The sequence below is a fragment of the Xiphophorus maculatus genome, chromosome 16, assembly GCF_002775205.1.
Source record: "Xiphophorus maculatus strain JP 163 A chromosome 16, X_maculatus-5.0-male, whole genome shotgun sequence".
In the NCBI taxonomy this organism is placed as follows: domain Eukaryota; kingdom Metazoa; phylum Chordata; class Actinopteri; order Cyprinodontiformes; family Poeciliidae; genus Xiphophorus; species Xiphophorus maculatus.
In genome coordinates, this window is record NC_036458.1 from 1385417 (window position 1) to 1392059 (window position 6643).

Sequence of the window (6643 nt, forward strand, 5' to 3'; positions counted from 1 at the left end):
TGAAGCAGCAGTTTTGGTTTCATTTTGTTCTAATTCTGTATTAAAAGCCTCCTGATATTATCCAGGTATTAATGGGTTCATTGATCAGCTTCATGCTCTGATGTAAAACCTTTTCAGGATGTTTTAGCTGCTGATGAATCCTTTGCTTCAAATGATCAGGAATGCTGCTAAAGCAAAAAGATTTTATTCATTTGATTTACAATCATTTTATGAGAATAATTGATTTCTGCAGCTTGAATCGTGAACTGGAAACTGATCCACTGATTCTTTTGCACCTCAATCAGGAAACAAACTAAAAAGTCTTTTTCATTTTTTCAAAACTGGAAACCAGATTTTTCCTCAGACTCTGAAGAGGAATTTATTGGACCAGAACCCGGCCGGCTGTCCGTCCGTCCAGCTCCGGTCGAGGCCTTTCCTTTATCTGCAGACGGAGAGTCTTCCTCCTCTTCCTCCTCTTGCTCCTCTTCCTCCTCGCTGGACCTTGGTTGAGCCTCCTCCTGTGAGCGTCTCAGCAACAGCAGTGAAAATCCTCAGGTCTGTGAAACACAGAGAAATTTTTTAAAAAACTAATTCATCCACCAAAACCAAGACAGCTGTTTGAATTTAAACAAACTTTTAACAGATTCTGCTTCTTGCCTGTCCAGCTGTTTCTAAGACCGAGGAGCATCTCGTCCCCCAGGGGGCGCTGTCCCAGATTTAAGACCCTGCATGACCTTCATTTGTAAACCTGCTGATTTCTTTAATTCCAGCAGAAAAGCTTCAGCTCCAGTGGAAACAGCTTCAACCTGCTGCAGCGTTTCTGCAGACAAACAAACTGTTTTCTGATTAAACCTCTGCGCTAAACGGAGCCTTCAGTCTCGGCTTAATCCTGTCATCTGTATCAACCAGCCACAGGCTGCTGGATTCCTCTGAAACCAACATCCAGCAGCATTTCATACAGGAAAAACCCCAGATCTGGTTCTACAGAAGGTTTTAAATCACACTTCATAACTCGCTGCTGGAAACCTGGTAGATGTCAGAAGGAACTAGAGCTAAAAATGGCTGATTGTGGCTGAAATTTGGGACATGATAACAGGGTCATGAGATATAAAAAAGCAAAACCGAGGTGCATGAGGAGGCTTCGGTTTTCAGAATGATGAGCTCGGTTTTGATTTCTCTTCGGTGAAAACCAGGCTAACTGCTAACCTAATTAGCAACATTTTCCCTGATGTGGCTTCGTCTAATCAGAGGCTGATCATTTCACCCAGCCTTCGTCTTTCTCCTCTTTTCTTCATGTAATTAGTTTGTCTTTATGAACAGGTCTCAGTGAAGTTCAGCCCTGTTGGCTGAAAAGATTCAGCATGAAGACGGTTCAATAGACGACTGTCAGTTTCATTTTTCTATCCAGATCTGTGCAGAAATGAGATTGATTTTCGTCTAGTTGGAGAGTCGATCGTGTTGCTTCAGGGATTCAAACTCACTTCAGCTACAAGAGCAACTTAAAGCTTTACAGGCTCAATACCAGGATGCCAGCCGCTTCACAGCCTTCCTGCTGCAGGTTCAGAAGAAATGGATGGACTGACAGTTTATGTTGGTTAGAATCAAGATTATCACATTAACATTTCTGCAGGAGAAAACAGCAAAATTATTCTACACCCCTGGCAGATTTACAGTTAAATTATTTTTTGTGACTGGAAGTGATGCTGATGTTTTGAAGAGGCCCAGCAAAATGAGCATGATGGAAGTTTATTAAGACTGACAGAAAACTTACAGAAAACGAGAGTAGATGGTGAACAGGAGGGTCAGGAAACGATAAATAAATAAATCCTGAACAGAGGAGAGAGAATGAGCGAAGAGCCAGAAGAGGAGGGAACGAAGGAGGACAGGAAACCTGAACTGTAGATAGAAACAAAGATGAATACAACTGAAAACTAAGACAATGAGATGAACTGAACTAATACAGGGAATAAATGAAAATAAAACCAAAAATAAAGAAATGATCAAAGGAGAAAATAACTGAAACACTACAGTTACAACAAAAATAAATATTGCAAAATTTTCTATAAAAATACATTTTCTGGTTTAATGAAAATCATTTAATTAAAATAAAATCAGTAACAGTTCCCAACAGGCCCTCTAGATGGCACTAAAACCCATTCACTGTTTCTTACAGGCCAGTTCTGTTCAGTCCACTTTAATCCATCTAAAGTCTGTTTGTCTAGTCAAAGTCCGGTCCAGTTGGTGAGGTGTGAACGCTAATCGACCTCTGACCTCTGACCTCTGGTCCTCCAAACCTCATTTAGTTGAAGTGAACTCTGGTTCGGTTTGAATCTGAACACCAAGCAGATCCGAGACCGCTCCAAAATCAGGTGGTGGACTACAGCGCAGGGCATTCTGGGTAAATACAACCAAAGCTAACGTGCTAGCCTAAACGATGTTTTGTCTGGAAACTCATCCATTCTGCATCAGCGCTGACACACTGACTCCTGTCCTCTGCTCCGATTGGTCTCCGGCTGCCGGCTCTGGACCTGATGCAGCCGCTCACATTCCCGACTCTTTGCCCTCCAGTTTCTGGCTTTGCAAGAATCTCTCACAGTCTCAATTATCGATCTCAGCGTAAAAAAAGGAAACGTCTTAAAATGCATGCCTCTTGTTGGATTTATGGCCCAGTTCTTGCTCAGCTTGATAACAGACTCTTGACCTTAGGCAGCGCGTTGCAAGGAGGAAAAGTAAGAGTGAGGAAAAAGAGCTTTCTCCCTGGTGATTTAGGCCTTTTAACTGTCCTGCTGAACCCAGCGGGTTATCCTCTGGACAATAGGAAGGGAAAAGCATGAATGTTTTGATTGCAAATGGCAAGAGGGCTGAAGCGTTAAGGTCAAACCTCTTAGTGTTTCTGCTATAAATCTGGAGAGACTGAAGAGCAATTAAAATGCAGCGTGACAGTGTGGAGAAAGCAGGATGAAAACACCACACTTATGAATAATTCACAATGTTTTCAAGCGTACAGAAAAGTAAAGCCGGCTAGAATTCGGCGGAGCCAGCAACGTTTGAGCCGATTACAGAACAAAAGGCGGGAGCGTGCTGAACGCAGACGACGATTCCCATCAGGTCAGGAGACGAACGGCAATACAAACATCTGCAGGCAAACGAAACGTGTAAGTTCTCCTCAGAGACAAAGGAGAGCCTGTAATTATAATCCTGTTCCTCTGCTGAAATGAAGTGAGTTAAGAAAAAAATCAATGGCTGTCCGGATAGAGAGATGAAAATGAAGGTGCAGAAATCAATTGTATCGATGCAATCTGTGAGAGTAAGTGTTCGTCTGCTTGTTTGTCAGAGAAGAACTGAATGAAATCTTTCAAGCTGAAGCAGCGGAGAGTCTTCCAGCTCCAGACTGAGATCTGAGGAATAAATGACGTTCAGCAGGACAAAAAACACAATTTCACATAAAAACTAATATTCCTGATTAATCAGTCTGCATTGTAATTTAATTTCGCAGGTGTGAACTAGAGTTTGATTGTTATTTGACCTTTATTTACGTAAATCATTTGTTCAGTCAGGATCATTTTCTGGTATTTATGACACGTTGCTGTGGATCAGATTCTGACTCGTTCTCTTTGACTCAGATCCGTCGTTTTGTCTTCAAACACAGCAGCGCCGCTTTGGGTCAGGCAGTTTGGATAATTCAGCACCACACGGCACGCTGCTGCTTCCCTCCCCTTGTGCCTGTTCTCAGTCTCACTCTGTGCCGAAGCAAAGGAAGGTCTTATGAATTTATCTTTGTGAAACTTCAAAAAATGTTTCAGTTTCCATCATTTATGGTAAAATGATGAAATGAAAAGATTTATTACGTAGATCTGTTGTAGCCATCCAGTCTTTTTCTTCATCTGTTCACAACCTGCAGCCTCAGAGAACCAGGATGTTCCCATTCCTCACCAGCAGGGGGAGCAGCTCAGTTCATCAGGAGGGACTTTGTTTTCCTGAAATATCTGGATTTTAATGACATTTCATTAAAAAAGCTGGATGTTTTGTTCAACCCCAAAACGTCCAGCCAGCTGGTTTCCCAGCCCACAGCATCACCCGCCTCCACCTTGTATGTGAGTGGAGTCAAAGTGAAGCTTTGCCCTAATTGCTGCTTTCTCTAAGTTTCCTAACTGTCTGAAAGCTCGATGCTCCGCAGGGAGTTTTTCCAGAGACGTATCGACGTGTCTGAATGGATTTCTCCATTAATCTTGATTAAACAACAACATCTGTGCAGCTTTCAGCATCAAAGTGGCATTGAGTTGTGGCCTTGGACTGAGCCGTTCAGCAGGAGCTCTTCTCTAAAATCATGGCTGCTTTCATCCCTTTGACACCAGATAGATTGCTCTTATTTCCCCGGGTTCACCGGGCCAGACCCTCTTGATTTCTGAGATTAGATGTCAGAGTCTCTCTTGTGAAGCGGAGTCATAACTTGCTGTACGTTGCTGTGTCTGAAGGGCCCCTCCACTCTGTTCCACAGCGGACATCATTACAGTTTTATTGCCTGGAAGAGACATAAAGCAAAGACGGGTGATCAAAACTGAAAGGTTTAGTTCTGTGAAATGTTCTTTTGCCATATCAGTGAAGAAAGAGCAGAACTGCGCTTCATCTTTAGAAAAATCTAATAAAATATCCTCCAGAGCTTTTCCTCTGAATCAAAAGCTCATGAGTTCAAGCTGGTGCAGCTGTGCAGAAAAAGCAGAATCACACTCCAACAACCTGACGCGATCTGAGATGACAAGTTGAAAATTTGATATTCTCAGCACAGGTTCAAGCGTCTACTGCAATTCTCCTGTAATTTCTGCTCCAACAGCCTCATTTTCACAGAGCGGCTTAGAAAACTGAGCTGAGTTTAAATGCATAAAAATAAAATAAAAACTGGAATCTGTGTAAATACTTTAATTCAAAACAAACAAAATCTAGTCAGAATCATGCCAGAGAGAAATCCTCTCTGTAAAGCTCTGACCCAGATTGGCGCCGTCTGGCCCATCGAGTCAGAACCCAAACTTTCTGCTCCACAATCTTTTTATTTTCGTCTAAAGTGAAAGTTGATGTGATGTAACTGAGGACAGAGAAAGTCAAGAGTCTCTTTAAAACAGGAAGATGTTACATCTTCATGAAAATGAGTGTTTGCATTTAAATTCCCCTTCCAGCCTTTTGAATGTGCTTCAGATGCTTTTCACCAGCAGAGGATCCGTACGGCCCAGATTGCAGGGCCCTTCAGAATAAAAGCACCAGGAATGTTACAGAAAACATCTTCTTTCTCTCTGATGAACTCTGGATTGAGTTGAGCTTTACAGCCTGAGCAGAGACGAAGCAGCGGCTATTTTTAGAAGCAGAGTTTCATCACCGCCGCTCTGCAGACGTCCAGCTATGATGAAATCAATCCCACAAACCGGCCAGAGGATCAGAGAGAAACTCCACATTTCTGCTCCTGGTTTCTCCAGAGGAAGTTTCCCGCGTCGTGTTTCCCCTGAAGGCCCCCAGAGTTTCCTCTGAGTGAAAACTCTGGCTCATTAGGAAACCTTTAATTATTCATTTATGGTGTGAAACTCTGACTGGATTCACTGCAGGACACATGCTGCACGTACATATTCTTGTTTTATTTTCTGCAGCTGTTTTCTTCTTCTGTGGTTTTTAATCATCCTTTGGATTCTGCAAAGTTTCCCAGGTTGTGAAATATTTAAATGTCTTTAATCAATGTGAGGATTTCTGATGGTTTCTGGACAGACATTCCCCCTGGAGAGTGTCTACTGGTCAGTTTGCTGTCTGTGTGTTTACTGGTCAGTTTCTGCTGGTTTCCACTGGGAGCAGGAGATCCTCCCAGCAGGAACCTGCGGCTCTGCAGCAGCGTGCCGCTCTCTGTTGTTACCCAATTATCAGACTGGAGGAACAAATCTGTCAGAAATGAGACGTGGCTGCAGTATTGATCTGTTTATTCGGTCCCCCAGCATCACCCCGCCGCCCCCATGCTGCTCCTCTCCGCCTGCTACGCGCCGCAGCAGGGAATGCTGGGAATGCTGGGAAACGGAGCTGGAAGTTTCCCAGATGTGCTCCTGAACTTACAGGACGATGATTTGAAGATGAGAAACTCAGACAGACTCAGATTTAACTTATTAACATTGTCATTAATAAAAACGGCCTTTTTATGGCCAATGTTTATTTTGTCTGACTCAACCAACTGCAGAAGACGAAAAAATCCTCCATTAAATTCAGAATTCAGTTTTCTTTTCCTCATAATTTTAATTTTTTTTTCCAGAAATCTGAGGAAACAATTCTGAATTTAATGTGAGAATTTTATTTTATTTCTTTAATCTTCTTCCTTAACAAACAAGCAGATATAAACAGAAAAACTAATGTCTTCTTAGAGAATTAAAAACAGATTCACCAAAAGCTCAGAGCTGCAGAAGCAGATTAGAAAATCCCTCCTGATATTTCAGCCTCAATCTCCAAGATTACAGAAGAAACCAGAAGTTTACATACACTAAATAAAAAGATGCGTGTGTCTGTCTGAGGCTCAATCAGAACAAACTTCTCCTGAGAATCAACAGTTATTTTTATTTGTTCAAGTTAAATTTATTTTGCAGATTATTTGTTTCACATTTTACAGTGATAGATTTGACAAATGTGTAGAAAATGTTTTTTA